General features: G+C 40.2%; 1 long non-coding RNA gene across 2 annotated transcripts in view; it reads right to left on the reverse strand.

Moving 5' to 3' along the window:
- The window catches only part of LOC311526865, a 229,816-nt gene that overhangs the window by 140,375 nt on the left and 68,439 nt on the right, over positions 1-21,002 (reverse strand). For both annotated transcript variants that reach the window (XR_014713179.1, XR_014713180.1), the window contains exon 2: positions 10,583-10,646. This is a non-coding gene — a long non-coding RNA (uncharacterized lncRNA). The remainder of the gene's footprint in view (positions 1-10,582; positions 10,647-21,002) is intronic.

Raw genomic sequence — 21,002 nt, forward strand, 5'->3', positions numbered from 1 at the left:
CCCAGATCCCTAAATGGCCCCCTCAAGGATTGAACTCACAACCCTGGGTTTAGCAGGCCAATGCTCAAACCCCTCTCCCCCGCCAATGGCTAATAGCCATTGATGGACCTATCCTCCATTAACATATCTAGTTCTTTTTTGAACCCTGTTATAGTCTTGGCCTTCACAACATCCTCTGGTAAGGAGTTCCACAGGTTGACTGTGTGTTCTGTGAAAAAATACTTCCTTTTGTTTGTTTGAAACCTGCTGCCTCTTAACTTCATTTGGTAACCCCTAGTTCCTGTCTAAGGAGAAGGAGTAAATAACAGTTCCCTATTCATTTTTTTATTTTATAGACCTCTATCATATCCCCCCTTAGTCGTCTCTTTTCCAAGCTGAAAAGTCCCAGTCTTATTAATCTCTCCTCATATGACAGCTATTCCATACCCTTAATCATTTTTGCTGCCCTTTTCTGAATCTCTTCCACTGCCAGTATTTTTTTTTTTTTTGAGATGGGGCAGCCACATCTGCACGCAGTATTCAAGATGTGGGCGTACCATGGATTTATAGAGAGGCAATATGTCATTTTCTGTCTTGTTATCTATCCCTATCTTAATGATTCCCAACATTCCGTTTGCTTTTTTGACTGCCTCTGTACATTGCGTGGATGTTTTCAGAGAATTATCCACAATGACTCCAAGATCTCTTTCTTGAGTGGTAACAGCTAATTTAGACCCCATCATTTTATATGTATAGTTGGGATTGTGTTTTCCAATGTGCATTACTTTGCATTTATCAACATTTCATCTGCCATTTTGTTGCCCAGTCACCCAGTTTTGTGAGATCCTTTTGTAGATCTTCTCAGTCTGCCTGTGAATTAACTAGAGCAATTTTGTATCATCTGCAAATTTTGCCACCTCACTGTTTACCCCTTTTTCCAGATCATTTATGAATATGTTGAAAAGGACCGGGCCCAGTACAGACCCCTGGGGGACACCACTATTTACCTCTCTGCATTCTGAAAACTCACTATTTATTCCTATCCTTTGTTTCCTATTTTTAAACCAGTTATCAATCCACGAGAGGACCTTCCCTCTTATCCCATGACAGCTTACTTTACGTAAGAGCCTTTGGTGAGGGACCTTGTCAAAGGCCTTCTGAAAATTTAAGTACACTATATCCACTGGATCCCCCTTCTCCACATGCTTGTTGACCCCCTCAAAGAATTCTAGTCAATTGGTGAGGCATGATTTCCCTTCACGAAAACCATGTTGACTCTTCCCCAACAAATTATGTTCATCTGTGTGTCTGACAATTTTGTTCTTTACTATCATTTCAACCAGTTTACCCGGTACTGAAATCAGGATTACCAGCCTGTAATTGATGGGGGTCACCTCTGGAGCCCTTTTTAAAAATTGGCATCACATTAGCTATCCTCCAGTCATTTGCTACAGAAGCTGATTTAAATGATAGGTTACAGACTACAGTTAGCAGTTCTGCATTTCACATCTGAGTTCCTTCAGAACTCTTGGGTGAATACCATCTGGTCCTGGTGACTTATTAATGTTTAGTTTATCAATTTGTTCCAAAACATCCTTTAATGACACCTCAATCTGGGACAGTTCCTTAGATTTGTCACCTAAAAAGAATGACTCAGGTTTGGGAATCTCCCTCACATCCTCAGCCATGAAGACCGATGCAAAGAATTCATTTAGTTTCTCCACAATGACCTTATCATCCTTGAGTGCTCCTTTAACATCTCCATCGGCCAATGGACCCACTGGTTGTTTAGCAAGCTTCCTGCTTCTGATGTACTTAAAGTTTTTGCTATTATTTTTTGAGTCTTTGGCTAGCTGTTCCTCATATTCATTTTTGGCCTTCCTAATTATATTTTTACATTTCATTTGCCAGAGTTTATTCTCCTTTCTAGTTTCCTCACTAGGCTTTTACTTCCATTTTTTTAAAGGATGCCTTTTTGCCTCTCACTGCTTCTTTTACTTTATTGCTTAGTCACAGTGGCACTTTTCTGGTTCTCTTACTCCTTTTTTTAATTTGGGGTATACATTTAAGTTGAGCCTCTATTAGGGTGTCTTTAAAAAGTTTCCATGCAGCTTGCAGGTATTTCACTTTTGGCTCCTCATTTTTGTGTAGTTCCCCTTTCTGAAATTAAATGCTACAATGTTGGGCTGCTGTGGTGTTTTCCCCACCACCGGGATGTTAAATTTAATTATATTATGGTCACTATTACCAAGCAGTCCACCTATATTCACCTCTTGGACCAGACCCTGTGCTCCACTTTGGACTAAATCAAGAATTACCTCTCCTCTGAGTTCCAGGACTAGCTGCTCCAAGAAGCAGTCATTTAAGGTGTCAAGAAACTTTATCTCTGCATCCCGTCCTGAAGTGACATGTCAATATGGGGATAGTTGAAATCCCCACTACTACTGAGTTTTTTATTTTAATAGCCTCTCTAATCTCCCTGAACATTTCACAGTCACTATCACCAACCAGGTCAGGAGGTCGGTAATATATCCCTACTGCTATATTCTTATGATTAGAATATGGAATTACTATCCATAGAGACTCTGTGGTACAGTTTGGTTCACTTAATACTTTTACTTCATTTGATTCTATGCTTTCTTTCATATACAATGCCACTCCCTCACCGGCATGACCTGTTCTGTCCTTCTGATAAATTTTGTACCCTGGTATTACTGTGTCCCATTGCTTATCCTCATTCCCCTAAGTTTCAGTGATGCCTATCATATCAATACCCTCATTTAATACGAGGCACTCTATTTCACCCATCTTATTATTTAGACCTCTAGTATTAGTATATAAGCACTTGAAAAACTGGTCACTTTTTAGCTGTCTACCATTACATGATGTAATTGAATGGGACTTTTTTTCTTTTGACTATGACTCATCAGACCCAACCTGTATTTTATTGTCTTCCATCCTCTTCTCCTTACTCCTTATTCTCTAGGACATAGAGAATCTCCATTAATAGAGCCTCCCCTAAGGGATGTCTCTGTCCAAGCCACATGCTCCTCCGCACCTATCGGCTTTTCCCCAGCCCTTAGTTTAAAAACTGCTCTACGACCGAGGCAGCCCATCCATATAGGTGAACTAGGCGGTCACCTAGGGCACCAAGTTAAATGGGGTGCCAAATTTGAGGAAAAAAAATCAAATTTTAAAAAAAATAAAATGAAAAAAATACAAATAAAATAACAAAGATGTCATTATTTCAATTCCCATGCGTGTACAGAGAGAATATGAATTATAATTCATTTCTCTACATTTCTGAGAATTTATTAATATGTCAAACCTTACTTACTGCAAAAATATATATTTTAGCAAAAAAAAATTTCAATTTGTGACATAGGGTCAAGATGTCCCACTCCACAATTTTGATAATCAATAACTCAGCCACAATGAAACACATCCGCCAGCGACAAGAGCTGCAGTGCTAGTAACACCTAACTCGAATATACATCCAGGTCACATAGCCGAAAATTTATGTAGAGCGGAGATATTGCATGTTGATACATGTCAAATGGTCATTTTAACAAACGTTGCAGGTAGATGGTTAAGAATCAAGTGAATACTGCGGAAAATTGTATTTCTTGGTGCCAAAGAATAATGTCTTTCAGCATTATAAATCCAAAATGTGAGCATATTTAAGCATTAATAAACCTTAGCATTATTACTGGGCTGTATAATTATGAACTTTTCTTTGTTATAACTAGTTCACATGTAATAAATAAGGTCCATAAAAGAAAAGTAACAGCGTTAACGCTTAATAGACTATGAAAGTGATGACATCACACTCCAAGCGGGTAACCGTGAGGAAGGGGATTACTTTCCAAACAACCGGTGTCAGGTTATAATGTCGAAAAAGATCATTTTGTTTCTGTGTAAACACTGTAACTAACTGTTTTAATAGGTAATGGAGTGTATGTTACTAATCACTGAACCTTTAAGCAGTGAAAAGACATGTTGGGATGGCTGCAATGTGGTTTAAATCACCAACCATGTGGTGTGTAAGCCATCCTTAACGCTATAATGCTTGCAGTCAGGAGCACAGTACATAACAATATTCAAATACCCCATGGCAGAAAGAGGAAAAAGAAAACCCTCAGGAGCTGAGTATCGTAAACAAAAGGCTGAGAAGGAGAAGGACCAAGCAAAACAGCAGGGATCCTTCCTGAAATATCTTCTCTTTAATCCAAATAAAGATGGAAGCAGTTCACAGCATCCAGATGAAGGAATTTTACTTAGAGAGGAGGTTAGCTCATATCCGCAAGGAAGCAGTTTGGAACATCAAGATGAAGGTATATTACTTCGAGATGAGGGTAACTCACAACCACAAATAAAGCAGTTTGGAAACTCAAGATGATGGAAACTTACCTCTAGATGAAGGCAGCTCACAGCATCAGACTGATATGGAAGTGGAGAAAATTTATTCACCTTCAGAGATACATGCAGAAATTTAAAGTAAACGAAGTAGAAGGAAGAAAGGATGAGAAAGTTACAAACAAGTTACAGTATGGGGACCCAGCTTCATGGCCCAGATGTGATGACAGAGTGCGGCAAAGTCTCATTAAACATGGACCCAAATAAGTTCATGAATTTCCCTTCCCTAAGGATGGAAATAAAAGAAAATTCTCTGCTCAGCATTACAAGAGGAAACTCATTAATGGGGAAGAAATTCATTGAAATTGGTTACAATATTCAGTGTTGAAGGACTCTGTTTTGCTTTTGCTGCAAGTTGTTTAGAAATCAAGTTGTTTGCATCTGTTCTGAGTGAAGTATCTTGGTTGTTGACGGTTAAACAAGGTGTCTCGTGACCTCTGGTATGGTGTAAAGTGAGGGCATTTGTCAGGGGGTGGTTGTATGCCTAGTGTATGCAGCGCCATTCGGAAGGCCTTCATGGTATGGAGGACGTCGTCTGTTTGAGACGAGAATAGTTTATCCCTATCAAAGGGGAGGTCCTCCACTTTTAGTTGCAGTTCGTTTGGAATTCCCAAAGCCTGCAACCATGATGTTCTTCTTATAACTACAGCTGTTCAGGCAGCTGTGTCCGCTACATCCATTGAGGCTTGCAGCGTTGTGCGGGCTATTAACTGACCCTCGTTGATAATGGCATTGAGTTGAGGACGTTTATGCTCGGGGAGGTCCTCCATGAGCTCCTGTATTTTACATCAAGTGGGGAGGTGTTGCAATCTCTTGGAGGACAGGATTAGAATTCAACATGATCTTGAAGAACTGGGGAATTAGTCTAAAATCCACAAGATGACATTTAATAAAGACAAGTGCAAAGTACTACACTTGGGAAGGAAAAAATCAAATGCACAGATACAAAATGGGGAATAGCTGGCTAGTTGGTGGCACTACTGAAAAGAATGTGGGAGCTACAGGGGATCACAAATTGAATACAAGTCAACAGTGTGAGGCAGTTGTGAAAAAGGCTAATAACATTCTGGGCTTTTATTAAGAGTAGTTTCATATGTAAGACATTGGTATTTTTCCTGTTGCACTCAGCAACGGTGAGGCCTCACCTGGAGTACCTTGTCCAATTCTGTATGCCACACTTTAGGAAAGATGTGAATAAACTGGAGAGAGTCCAGAGGTAAGCAAAGAAAACGACTGAAGATTTAGAAAACCTGACCGATAAGGAAAGGTTAAAAAAAACTAAGTGTGTTTATCCTGGAGAGAAGAATGAGGCGAGACCTGATGATAGCCTTCAAAATACACTAAGAGCTGTTATAAAGAGGATGATCAATTGTTCCCCATGTCTATGGAAGGTAGGATAAGACATAATGGGCTTAATCTGTAGGGAGATTTTGGTTAGATATTAGGAAAAACCTTGTAAATATAAAGGGTAGTTAAAGCTGGAATAGCCTTCCAAGGGAGGTTGTGGAATCCCCATCATTGGAGGTTTTTAAGAAGAGGTTAGAAAAACACGTCAGAAATGGTCTAGATTTACTTAGTCTTACCTCAGTGCAGGGGGCTGGACTTGATGAATACTCTAGATCCCTTCCAGACCTAAATTTCTATTATTCTATTATTTTCATTTGCCTTGCTTACAGAGGGGCACTTAACTGAGCCAGGATTTTACCTAAATATGAGCATCGAATAAATGTGTTCCAATTTTTTAAAAAGATGTTTGCAGAATTGAGGGTTTTAAACATATTCAAGAGAAAAAACATTTGCTAGGGAGGTAAACTATGGAGTATAAGTGGAGCCACTAGGCTCCAAAGGAAAGCTACCAAAGGAAAGGAGATAGAAGAAAGACTTGTAAAACGTGTGGTTTTACAACCAACAAAACAACTTACTTTAAAGGGAATCAGAGTAGCAGCCATGTTAGTCGGTATTCACAAAAAGAAAAGGAATACAGACTAACACGGCTGCTACTCTGAAAACTGTCATTATGCAAGGCACTGAATTTAGCCGTATGGAGTGGAAATCTATCAACTTCATGAAAAAACTTGTACAGATACACACAGACATCATCTTCCTTTCCAAATGCAAACAGATGGACATCGTACCAAAAGGACTGAAGGTAAAAAATCCATTACAATCTACATACCACACAGACTATGCTGACAGCTTGTGCCACACGCTCTCAAAGGAACTGCGGAACCACCTGACCAACATCCTCTACAGCAAACAGGGAAAGATTAAGAATGAGCGCTCAAAACTGGATACTCTCATAAAAAAAAACAACCTTCCACACAAACTTCCTCGTGGCTGGACTTTACAAAAACTAGACAAGCCATTTACAACACACACTTTGCTTCTCTACAAAAGAAAAAGGACACTAAACTTTCTAAACTACTACATGCCACAAGGGGCCACAACAGTGGTTCCCTTAACCCACCCAGCAATATTGTTAATCTATCCAACTATACTCTTAGCCCAGCAAAGAATCTGTCCTATCTTGGGGTCTCTCCTTCTGCCCCTCCACCCCCATGAACATGATACAGTTCTGTGGTGACCTAGAATCTTATTTTCGACATCTCCGACTCAAGGAATATTTCCAACACACCTCTGAACAACATACTAAGACCTTCCTACCAATACTACAAAAAAAGAAGGATTCTGGGTGGACTCCTCCTGAAGGTTGAAACAACAGACTGGACTTCTACATAAAGTGCTTCCACCGACGTGCATGGGCTGAAATTGTGGAAAAGCAGCATCACTTGCCCCATAACCTCAGCTGCGCAGAACACAGTGCCATCCACACCCTCAGAAACAACTCTGACATCATAATCAAAAAGACTGACAAAGGAGGTGCTGTCGTCATCATGAATAGGTCAGAATATGAACAAGAGGCTGCTAGGCAGCTCTCCAACACCACTTTCTACAAGGCATTACCCTCTGATCCCACTGAGGGTTACCAAAAGAAACTACACCATTTGCTCAAGAAACTCCCTGAAAAAGCACAAGAACAAATCCGCACAGATACACCCCTGGAACCCTGACCAGGGGTAGTCTACCTGCTACCCAAGATCCATAAACCTGGAAATCCTGGACTCCCCATCATCTCAGGCATTGGCACCCTGACAGCACGATTGTCTGGCTATGTAGACTCCCTACTCAGGCCCTATGCTACCAGCACTCCCAGCTATCTTGGAGACACCACTGACTTCCTGAGAAAACGACAATCCATCGGTGATCTTCCTGAAATCACCATCCTGACCACTATGGATGTAGAAGCCCTCTACACCAACATTCCACACAAAGATGGACTACAAGCAGTCAGGAACAGAATCCCCGATAATGTCACGGCAAACCTGGTGGCTGAACTTCGTGACTTTGTCCTCACCCATAACTATTTCACATTTGGGGACAATGTATACCTTCAAATCAGTGGCACTGCTATGGGTACCTGCATGGCCCCACAGTATGCCAACATTTTTATGGCTGACTTAGAACAACGCTTCCTCAGCTCTCATCCCCTAATGCCCCTACTCTACTTGCACTACACTGAGGACATCTTCATCATCTGGACCCATGGAAAAGAAGCCCTTGAGGAATTCCACCATGATTTCAACAATTTCCATCCCACCATCAACCTCAGCCTGGACCAATCCACACAAGAGATCCACCTCCTAGACACTACGGTGCTAATAAGCGATGGTCACATAAACACCACCCTATACCGGAAACCTACTGACCGCTATTCCTACCTACATGCCTCCAGTTTTCATCCAGATCACACCACACCATCCATTGTCTATGGCCAAGTTCTACGATACAACCACATTTGCTCCCACCCCTCAGACAGAGACAAATGCCTACAAGATCTCTTTCAAGAATTCTTACAACTACAGTACCTACCTGCTGAAGTGAAGAGACAGACTGACAGAGCCAGAAGAGTACCCAGAAGTCACCTACTACAGGAGAGGCCCAACAAAGAAAATAACAGAACGCCACTAGCCATCACCTTCAGCCCCCAACTGAAACCTCTCCAACGCATCATCAATGATCTACAACCTATCCTGAAGGACGACCCATCACTCTCACAAATCTTGGGAGACAGGCCAGTCCTTGCTTACAGACAGCCCCCCAATCTGAAGCAAATACTCACCAGCAACCACACACCACACAACAGAACCGCTAACCCAGGAACCTATCCTTGCAACAAAGCCCGTTGCCAACTGTGTCCACATATCTATTTAGGGGGCACCATCATAGGGCCTAATCACATCAGCCACACTATCAGAGGCTCGTTCACCTGCACATCTACCAATGTGATATATGCCATCATGTGCCAGCAATGCCCCTCTGCCATGTACACTGGTCAAACTGGACAGTCTCTGTGTAAAAGAATAAATGGACACAAATCAGATGTCAAGAACTATAACATTCAAAAACCAGTTGGAGAACACTTCAATCTCTCTGGTCACTCGATTTCAGACCTAAAAGTTGCAATTCTTCAACAAAAAAACTTCAAAAACAGACTCCAACGAGAGACTGCTGAATTGGAAGTAATTTACAAACTGGATACAATTAACTTAGGCTTGAATATAGACTGGGAGTGGATGGGTCATTACAAAAAGTAAAACTATTGTCCTTTGTTTATTTCCCCCCCCACACACACACCCCCCACTGTTCTTGTGAACTGCTGGAAATGGCCCACCTTGATTATCACTACAAAAGGGTTTTTTCCCCCGCTCTCCTGCTGGTAATAGCTCACCTGAAGTGATCACTCTCGTTACAGTGTGTATGGTAACACCCATTGTTTCCATGTTCTCTATGTATATAAATCTCCCCACTGTATTTCCCACTGAATGCATCCGATGAAGTGAGCTGTAGCTCACAAAAGCTTATGCTCAAATAAATTTGTTAGTCTCTAAGGTGCCACATGTACTCCTTTTCTTTTAAAGGGCATGTTTGAACCACAATGTCTTTTAAATTACAACTTACACTTAAAACTTAAACTTACAAAACCCATGTGCACTGACTTTTGGGAAGGCAAAAGAGTTAAAGAATGTTTTTTCATTAACACTCCCCCAGAGCACTATAGCTCATTCAGAGACAGACATTCCAATAGTATGGTTCTGGGTGCAGTTGAAAGAGCATAGATTTGGTAGAAGTTCAGATACAGAACAGAACAAAACTAGCCAGCAGAGACTGTCTTGCTGTCCTGACACTAGTACAACCTGTTAAAAATATTAATGTTTCCTTCAATATAAATGAATTCAAATATTGTTTTCCTGAATAATAAAATATTTGAAACACACTTCATGGCTTCAAGCATGAGATACCATGCAGTACTTACACCCTAACAGAAGGCATTAACCACAGGGGTGGAAGATAAATTACACCTACAAACCTTTTTTCTTTTATTCTGCTTTTCTGAAAGACTGCAATAAAAAGTCATATAACATGTGATGGGGAAAGAGCAAGCAAAGGACTAAGCAATTAAATTCCACTGAAAACAAATACATCTATAATATGAATGAAAGATGCATTGAAATATTTGACACTTGTTTTCCTGCAAGAAGACTTAGCTTTTCACAAGAATCTTTTTTTTTAAAGAAAGAACAAGACAATGATGACACTCCACAAAAAGAAAAGTGTAAGTGCCAATCAAAAGCTCCATACAAAAGGCAACAAGGTGTGTCCAAACTATTAATGATACTAAGGGATTCCCCACTCCCGCCCACCCCGGCATTTCATTTTTGAAAGAAGTAAATAAACTAAAAATCACCAAATCATTTTAAAGGGCAGTTTCACTCTAAAACATCAAACTCCACAATATCATTTTTACAGTCACAATTTATGGTCTCTCAGTAACTTCTAAATCAAATTTTCCACAAGTCACAAAAAATGTTTTGTTTTCCCAGAAGTGCCAGCACTAAAAACAATCTGGACTCCAAAAATCAAGTAGTGTCCCTTTTCTTTTCTCGTACCACCTCTGGTAACAAAGAATGTTCTGGCAAAACTCAGGTATGTAACGTGTACACAAACCCCAATCATCGGGAGAGAGCCCCAGAGCAGCAGGACTGTCTACAGGAACTTTGTCAGCTGGAAAAGACAAAAGCACTTGTGTTTTCCCACTGTCTTCTTTTCTGTGTCCCTGAGTACCCACCTGGGAACCTCTGCTTTCCTTAGACAAGTTCCTTAGCAATCGGATTATATTCTGAGATTTCTTTCTGAAATAGAAAGAGTTAGAGACTTTAAGAAAGAAAAAAAGCAAGTAAGCAGCAAGCACAGGTCATTTGACAGGCTATACTAAGTAAGCTCGTCCAAATCCCAAATTAAATTCCAAAGCACATAGCTCTCAAAATTAGATTATAATCAAATAAATTTTGGTCCTGAGCACAACATCATGGCATTTCCAGTAAGCTAACTTATCTTTCTTCTTCCTCGTCTTTTGCTAGAGAGAGATCAAAAAGGCTTCTCTCTAGTCCTTTATTTTGAAGGTGTCATGATTCAAAAACCCCTTATCCAATTTACTTGAAGTTTGGGAGAAAAATGGTGTCCTAACTCCACACCTAACCAATATGACTGATTTAAGAGAGGGAGCAAAGCAGTTTATAATGGAAACTCAGCTGCAACTTTAACATTGGAATAAATGCTGTTACTCTGTACTACCACACAATCTATATTTGCAGAAGAATTTACTGGCAATAGCAACAATTAGGTCTCCTAGGGAGCAAAAACAAGGTAAAATGGTATGATGCATGTTAAGAAAATGAAAAGGAACCTGTAACAAGAAAGAGACTTTAGGAGAAATGCTTAACTGAATGACATTAAACTAGTATCAATTTATAGAATACTCCCCTACCAGAGATCAGGATGAAATTAGCTCTTGTCACTGTTAGAGTGAAATCAAACCCCCATTCTTTCCCACTGGCCTTCCTGCAACTACATAAGACTCCTGCATGGTCCAGGAATCATTTCTCTATAGAAAAAATATTTATGGTGCTGAATGAAGGAGAGGTAGAGACCATGGATTTTCAGACAAACTTGTTTTGTTAGCACCTAGATACTGCAGTAATAGGTGAGCCATAAACATGGCTGTTCAAGTCACAGCTTTCTCACAATGTTCCTTCATGACACTTAGGGGTACATAAACTCTCCCTTATGAAAGTTAAGATCAGATCATCATCTCCTTGGAAAACATAAAGGAAACAACCAGTGGCGGATTAATGATTTTGCCACTCCTGGCCCCTTATGAACTTGTTTTAGTCTTTGTACAAATTCGTTTGAACCCACCGGTAGCTGTTTCCTGCTGCAAGCCTGGGAGGGGGTAGAAGTGGAGCAGCAGTGCACTCGGGGGAGGAGGCAGCAGTGGAGTGGAGGTGAGCTGGGGCGGGGAGCGGTTCCTCTGCCCCCCAGCCCGGGTTACTTGCTGCGGCCCTCCCCGCGCCCCCAACTCACCTCTGCTCCACCTCCTCCCCTGAGCGCGCTGCCGCTCTGCTTCTCCTCCCTCCCAGCACTTTCGTGCGGCAAGCCTGGGAGGGATGAGGAAGGAGGGGAAACGCGGAGCGCCCGCAGGAGGAGGCAGGCCGCGGATTTTGGGGGGCGGAGTTGGGACCAGGGGGGAGGGCACGAGCACCCACCAGCGCCGGGTAAAGTCAGCGCCTATGGCTATTATAAATTTGCCACCCCTGCAAATTTGCCACCTTAGGCCTAGGCCTTGTTGGCCTAAGCGATAATACACCACTGGAAACAACCCTGGCAGAAAAAGGAAGGGTTAATATACTGATAATAGCTACCAAGTTCTCAGACTTATTTTCAGAGATGCTGAGGCCCTCCAGATATCATTGATGTCAATGGGAGTTGTGGGTGCTAAGCACATCTGATAAGGTATGGTGTACAGAGTTTTAAAAATTGTTTTGACTTGGTTACTGTACCTTGAAGGTCTGGAACATTCTGTGCTGGAGTTCAAAAGACTTGTTGGGTGGACAGGGTTGGAACGTGAATTAGGTTGGAAACCTGAACCCAGAAGTAAAGTGGTATCGAATGCAGCCTGTAAATAAGGACCCCATGCTAACTTGGTTTACATTTATTTTATTTTAGCTCCTCCTTATTTCCATAAAATTACCCACTCTAGTTCTTTAAAACGGCATGATTGGCTTATTTAGGTCTTGCAATATAAGTAATTAGTAGAGCTGTCGATTAATCACAGTTAACTCATGATTAACTCAAAAAATTAATTAGGATTAATTGCAGTTTTAATCACACTGTTAAACAATAGAATACCAATTGAAATTTAAATATTTGGATGTTTTCCTATATTTTCAAATATATTGATTTCAATTACAATGCAGAATACAAAGTGTACACTGCTCACTTTATATTAATTTTATTACCAATATTTGCACAGTAAACGTGATAAAAAATAGTATTTTTCAATTCACCTCATACAGGTACTGTAATGCATTTATCATGAAAGTACAACTTACAAATGTAGATTTTTTTTTTGTTATTTAACTGCACACAAAAACAAAACAATGTAAAACTTTAGAGCCTATAAGTCCTACTTCTTGTTCAGCCAATTGCTAAGACAAACAAGTTTGTTTACATTTACAGGCGATAATGCTGCCCGCTTCTTATTTACAATGGCACCTAAAAGCAAGAACTGGCATTTGCATGGCATTTTTGTAGCTGGAATTGCAAGGTATTTATGTGCCAGACACACTAAATATTTGTATGCCCCTTCATGCTTTAGCCACCATTCCAGGGGACATGCTTCCATGTTAGTAACGCTTGTTAAAAAAAATAATGCATTAATTAAATTTGTGACTGAACTCCTTGGGGGGAGAACTGTATGTTTCCTGCTCAGTTTTACCTGCATTCTGCCATATATTTCATGTTATAGCGGTCTTGGATGATGAGCTGGCATATTGTTCATTTTAAGAACACTTTCACTGCAGATTTGATAAAATGCAAAAGTGGTACTAATGTAAGATTTCTAAAGATAGCTACAGCACTCAATCCAAGGTTTAAGAATCTGAAGTGCCTTGTAAAATCTGAGAGGGACCAGGTGTGGAGCATGCTTCCAGTAGTCTTAAAAGAGCAACACTGCGATGCGGATACTGCAGATCCTGAACCACCAAAAAAAGAAGATCAACCTTCTGCTAGTGGCATCTGACTCAGATGATGAAAATCAACATGCATCGGTCCACACTGCTTTTAATTGTTATCAAGCAGAACCCATCATCAGCATGGATGCATCTCCTCTGGAACGGTGGTTGAAACATGAAGGGACATATGAATCTTTAGCACATCTGGCACGTAAATATCTTGCGACACCAGCTACAATAGTGCCATGCAAACAACTGTTCTCACTTTCAGATGACACTGTAAACAAGAAGTGGACAGCATTATCTCCTGCAAATGGAAACAAACCTGTTTGTTGTGGAAGGTTGGACATATGACCAGGGAAGAGTATAAAAATATTGCTCGGGCATGTAGGAATGTTATCAGGAGGGCCAAATCGCACCTGGAGCTGCAGCTAGCCAGAGATGTCAAGAGTAACAAGAAGGGTTTCTTCAGGTATGTTGGCAACAAGAAGAAAGCCAAGGAATGTGTGGGCCCCTTACTGAATGAGGGAGGCAACCTAGTGACAGAGGATGTGGAAAAAGCTAATGTACTCAATGCTTTTTTTGCCTCTGTTTTCACTAACAAGGTCAGCTCCCAGACTGCTGCGCTGGGCATCACAAAATGCGGAAGAGATGGCCAGCCCTCTGTGGAGATAGAGGCGGTTAGGGACTATTTAGAAAAGCTGGACGTGCACAAGTCCATGGGGCCGGACGAGTTGCATCCGAGAGTGCTGAAGGAATTGGCGGCTGTGATTGCAGAGCCACTGGCCATTATCTTTGAAAACTCGTGGCGAACCGGGGAAGTCCCGGATGACTGGAAAAAGGCTAATGTAGTGCCAATCTTTAAAAAAGGGAAGAAGGAAGATCCTGGGAACTACAGGCCAGTCAGCCTCACCTCAGTCCCTGGAAAAATCATGGAGCAGGTCCTCAAAGAATCAATCCTGAAGCACTTGCATGAGAGGAAAGTGATCAGGAACAGCCAGCATGGATTCACCAAGGGAAGGTCATGCCTGACTAATCTAATCGCCTTTTATGATGAGATTACTGGTTCTGTGGATGAAGGGAAAGCAGTGGATGTATTGTTTCTTGACTTTAGCAAAGCTTTTGACACGGTCTCCCATAGTATTCTTGTCAGCAAGTTAAGGAAGTATGGGCTGGATGAATGCACTATTAGGTGGGTAGAAAGCTGGCTAAATTGTCGGGCTCAACAGGTAGTGATCAATGGCTCCATGTCTAGTTGGCAGCCGGTATCAAGTGGAGTGCCCCAAGGGTCGGTCCTGGGGCCGGTTTTATTCAATATCTTCATAAATGATCTGGAGGATGGTGTGGATTGCACTCTCAGCAAATTTGCGGATGATACTAAACTGGGAGGAGTGGTAGATACGCTGGAGGGGAGGGATAGGATACAGAAGGACCTAGACCAATTGGAAGATTGGGCCAAAAGGAATCTGATGAGGTTCAATAAGGATAAGTGCAGGGTCCTGCACTTAGGACGGAAGAACCCAATGCACAGCTACAGACTAGGGACCGAATGGCTAGGCAGCAGTTCTGCAGAAAAGGACCTAGGGGTGACAGTGGACGAGAAGCTGGATATGAGTCAGTAGTGTGCCCTTGTTGCCAAGAAGGCCAATGGCATTTTGGGATGTATAAGTAGGGGCATAGCGAGCAGATCGAGGGACGTGATCGTTCCCCTCTATTCGACATTGGTGAGGCCTCATCTGGAGTACTGTGTCCAGTTTTGGGCCCCACACTTCAAGAAGGATGTGGATAAATTGGAGAGAGTCCAGCGAAGGGCAACAAAAATGATTAGGGGTCTGGAACACATGAGTTATGAGGAGAGGCTGAGGGAGCTGGGATTGTTTAGCCTGCAGAAGAGAAGAATGAGGGGGGATTTGATAGCTGCTTTCAACTACCTGAAAGGGGGTTCCAAAGAGGATGGCTCTAGACTGTTCTCAATGGTAGCAGATGACAGAACGAGGAGTAATGGTCTCAAGTTGCAGTGGGGGAGGTTTAGATTGGATATTAGGAAAAACTTTTTCACTAAGAGGGTGGTGAAACACTGGAATGCGTTACCTAGGGAGGTGGTAGAATCTCCTTCCTTAGAGGTTTTTAAGGTCAGGCTTGACAAAGCCCTGGCTGGGATGATTTAACTGGGAATTGGTCCTGCTTTGAGCAGGGGGTTGGACTAGATGACCTTCTGGGGTCCCTTCCAACCCTGATATTCTATGATTCTATGAATTGGCTGAAGAAGAAGTAGGGCTGAGTGGACTTGTAGGCTCTAAAGTTTTGCATTGTTTTGTTTTTGAGTGCAGGTTTTTTTCTGTACATAATTCTACATTTGTAAGTTCAACTTTCATGATAAAGAGATTGTACTACAGTACTTGTATTAGGTGAATTGAAAAATACAATTTCTTTTATTTTTTTACAGTGCATATATTTGTAATCAAAAATATAAAGTGAGCTCTGTACACTTTGTATTCTGTGTTGTAATTGAAATCAATATATTTGAAAATGTAGCAAACATCCAAAAATATTTAAATAAATGGTATTCTATTATTAACAGCATGATTAATTTTTTAATTGCTTGACAGCCCTAGTAATTAGTAATTGCTTCAAGGAAGCCCTAACAGCCAATGCAAGGGTTGCCTCTATCTGCTTGAGACAGGAAGCAAAGCAGATGTAATTTGCCCATGTAGGTACCAGAGTATCATCCAAACTCTGTTTTTTCCTATCATTGCCTCTAGGAGGAGGGATCCAACCTGGTACCTCTGGATTTTAAAGCATGAGCCTCTACTGCCTGAGTTAAAGGACCCATCTCTGCTAGCCAAGGCTCTAGCCAGCTTATCAACCTCTCTGAGTGTCCCAGTCACCATTAGAAGGGAACAGATCACCACACTGAGTTGTTGTAGATTACACATAGCATTATATATAACTTAAGCAAATTATAAAATTTTCACAGAACATCTGTGATTGTTAATTAAAAAAAAGTAAAACTGCAAAGAAAATAAATCTGCAATTATGTTTCAAAACATCACACTGGAACACAAATTGGAAAAAAAATGTAAGACTTTAACTTTAAATTCCATATTTCTTAGTACCCTTCCCCTCCTTACTGCTCCCTGGAACTCTCAAGTTTGGAGTGAACTCATTCTTGCCATAATTTCTTCACTTTTGTCATTTTGTGATATAAGCTTAGTATTATTTCAGCATAATTGTTGTATTTATGCGTTTTCAGTAACAGTTATGTGGCAAAGTCAAATATCATTTACAGTATATTGAAAAAACAAAAATATTAAAAATCAAAAAAACTAAATTATATCGCCTATCGTCTACTTTCAGAAAGCATCTTTCTTCCTCCTATGCTGTCTTTTATTAAAATCTAATACTAATACCGGGTTAATGTGACAGCTCTGAGTATTCAAACCAGGTTTGGAAGAAAAGAAGGTTTTATTACTTTTGCAAAGAAACATAGATAACTTAAAAGTAAAAGAAGGATGAAAAAAATCTACCAATTCTGAAAATAAATAGAAAAGAATGTATAAGCTAAAAAAATTCCAATATTTCTAGTTAATTAGGCTGTGAAGTTTAAGATAAAAATACTAATTCTCTCTGTGGTATGTTATATAGAGTTCCGTTGCTCCCAGATACCCATCTCTCCCAATATAAATTACCTTTATGCGATTCAAATAAAACACTTGGGTAACATTGAAAATTGTCTGATTTTAAGGATAGCATTATAAAGGTGGTATCGTGTATTAATATAGATATATACCACTAATGAGAATTAGAATTTGGATTCGTCAAACCAAAAAATATACATAAAACAACTCAAAAATAGATTTACTCCTGCTGGAATTCTTCAGGCGTGTTATGACTTCAAATGCAACAGTTGCAAAATTCCAGCTGGAGTTCAGCTTCTTAAAAAGCCATTAGACATCAAAGCATAAGTCATTCTTCAGTGAACATTAAATGACAAAGTTTGGATGCCATTAGTGAAGTTGAACGTTAGGGTTTTTGTAAATCATTAAAACAGACGCAACTCAGTGTTCCAGTTATGTCAACATTTTAGAAAGCTTGGAAAATGATGTATTATTACAAACTTGTCCTTGTGGATGGGCCTTAACAATAACACCAAATCCAAAACAGCCCTGCAGTTTTGTTAAGTTTGAATTCTGAACCAAATTCTCATCTGAATTGCTTAGCTTGAGTCTATCTCTAGATAGGATAACACAAAAGAGATCTTCTTACCTCCTTTTTTTTTTCCTGTGACTCAGTTACGGTAGTACAGGCCCGCACCTTGTCAAGTAGGTGCAATCAGTTGGAACCAAGGACTTTTTAGCCCCCTGAATTGCTACCTTCTCCGCATGATGCTGCCCTTCTATTGAGAAGTGGTTCATTTCAGAACATTGCAGCACATTAATTTCCACAGTTGGAGAGAAATGGATGTTACAGAGTCAAACTGATATAATCTGTTTATTTATCAACGCTACATATGCAAGTTCTGTTACTCAAATAGAGACAGACCAAACTTTACACAGGCAGCTCTGGAATCTCCAGCTCAGTCACCAGGCAACTGTCTCCATTGCTGTCCTTCCAGGTCTTCCATCATCCATCCATCTCCTCCTGGCTGGCTGCCATTTCACCCTCCAGTTGAGAGCCAGTATAGCAGTAGCAGATGCATCACCAACCCCCACTGCCAAACTGCTACTGCTCAGATTCATTGCAATAGCTACACAGGTTACTATTTAGAGAAACCAACAGATAGATAACCAACACTTCTTCACAAAGGCACTAGACCAGTTTGCAAGCCAAGCAAAGTGAGCTGGTGATAGAGTCCTGTAGAATGCTCAGTATATGATGCATTTGAGGAACTTCTTCTATAGAAGAGGTTGTGAAAGAAATAAGCAGTGACTCTGGGCTTGTTCATTTAAAAGAAAATTATAACTTTTGGAAAAGAAAGAAAAACCACAAAAGACAAAAGAAAATATTCTTCCATAGCTGCACATTTCTGCCTGATCTCTACTGAACCAGGAATCAAACTAATTAATATAGACTGAGGAAAAGCAATGCAGCCTGAGGGCATGAAACATTCTGAACAATCGGATGGGAGGGAAAGTGGTAGCCTGATACCTCTACCGTGTATTCCTGAGGCACATAAAAAGATAAATCTTTGTTTTGCTCTCCACTCTTAGCCCTTGTTCATTTCTCTCACTCAGCTTTCTTCTGAGCTCCTCATTAAGTTCTTTTGGATTGTTCTACTTTGTTAATAGTTCCTATTGTTTATTCACTTGCTGCTGCTATTCTCCATCACCTAGTAGCGATGATATTGTCACTAGCATCCATGTAGGGTGATCACCATAGACCATGGAGCCTGGCAAGATAATCAAGAGAAAGGAGCATATGAATTATAAATCAGAGGGAGGATGTCACTCACAACCAGAAGGTGACCATGAACATCATGAATACACAGAAGGGTGGGATGGGTGCAGAATATAATCATAGTTAGGATGAGGCTGAATAAACTTAAGTATCTGATTTTACATAGGGTCCTACAGAACATATAACTGCCCTGGGGAGAAACTACAATATCCACCAATGTAGGTTAATAGCTTATGAATCACAGAACAGACTCAATCCAGTTCATTCTTTTCTTCTTAAAGACCTACTATCATGAGTCTTTCTGTCCTTGAAGGAGCTCATGATATTATCGATACTGGCAATATACTGTATATGGTAGAGAAAGACCCATGTATTTGAATTACTTCCACCAGAAATGCTGGAAATCTTTCAAAGTAAAACACTTTGATATGACTCTCTCATGTCAGTAGCCTGCGGTACAAAGTGTCTTAAAAAAAAAAACAGATTAGATTTGTCTAACTGCTTTCTAAACAGATTCAATCCTTAAAATGGAATGAAATTTATTTTTCATTCTACATTTTAAATAATTTAGTTTTTAAATAATTAAGTGGTTTATTTTAATAAGTTTCTTCTGAACTAAACAGGAAACAACAAAACTGAAAAGTGAACAGAATTTATTAGGAATATGATCGCTTGAGTAGGTTGCAGTAATTTAAAAAATCCATTATACATAATTAAGCAACTTGATTAATATAACTGCAGATTTCCTCAAAGTGTTTTAGTTTAACATATATAGCATATGTAAATAATTACATAGTAAATGGTGGGGGAATTTCAAACTCTGATCGTAGTATGTATATTACCAAAGCCATTCTAGAATGTTCTTAAAATTAGAATTTGGTTTCTCATCTTCATGAATAATTAGCTTTGCACACATACACATATACTCTCACCCCGTTTGCTCCATCTATACAGCTGGATATTAGGATTTTTTTTTAAAACAGCCAGCTAATGTATAGTAGTTGAATGAGATAGATGAAGATACCCAAGAGGAAATGTGTCATTAAACAAAGTAGAGAATAATTTTTTAGAAACTCCAGAATATTTTGTTCTGGGCTCATTTTACAATGAGAAAAGTAAAACTCTCTTACAGCTGCCCAAGGTGGGAAGTTGTGTAAGCAGAGCCACTGAGCCCTTTCACACACTCGCAGCTGTTCAGCAAGGTCAAAGTAACACGCATGCTGAGGGTAGCATCTGTGTGCCAGACCTTCTCAGGTACATTTATGCACCAAAGATTATACTATCTGCTCAGCCTCTCCCTAGTCCTTGCTACTGGGCTTGGACAGGAGCCACCAACTGGATTGAAATCTTAAGCATTAGGCTGTATCTAACCCAATGCAGTGTTACTCAAATAGTTGATGGAACATTCACCCAGTTTAACAAACATCAAGTTTAACTTTGCATGTGCAGGAGTTAGGTAATGAAGCTGTTTAAAAGACTGTCTAAAAATGTTATGATTGCCTATCTTGCAGAAAGGAGACAATTTGCAGCCAAGTAGTTGGTACATTTTCCTAGTGTATTATGTTTCTCAACACATATTACTGTGGGTGGAGATTATCCTCCTTTTTCTTCAACAGAAAAATGACTTGCCTCCGAGAGTAAACAGAATCTGTCATTCTGAGGGCTGATAAATGCTAACCACCTCTGGAGGTGTTCTTTACTAACATCTTAAAAATAGGGAAATAGCATATCATGGGATCCAGGGAACAAAGAAAGGCTGCGGGTGGGTGGGCAGAAGGGTGAGAAATACCACAATTTAAACATGGATATATTTAGTGTCTAGTTCACACTGGCAATGACAAATAAAATACTCTTTAAAAATACAGTCCACTGTTTAATTAACTAATGATGTTTATATTACATAGCATTTTGCCAGTGAAAGAGGACAGAAAAATGTGCTTTACTAATAAACAAGTTATTTGTTCAGTGACGAGCACAAAACGAACATCGATGGTGGTGGTGAAACTAAATGAACATGATAGTTCCTTTCTAGCCTTAAACCTGTCAATCTATAAAGACAGTTTAGGGAAACCTATATAT

This window comes from Lepidochelys olivacea (genome assembly GCF_965140295.1).
Source record: "Lepidochelys olivacea isolate rLepOli2 genome assembly, chromosome: 1".
NCBI lineage: Eukaryota > Metazoa > Chordata > Testudines > Cheloniidae > Lepidochelys > Lepidochelys olivacea.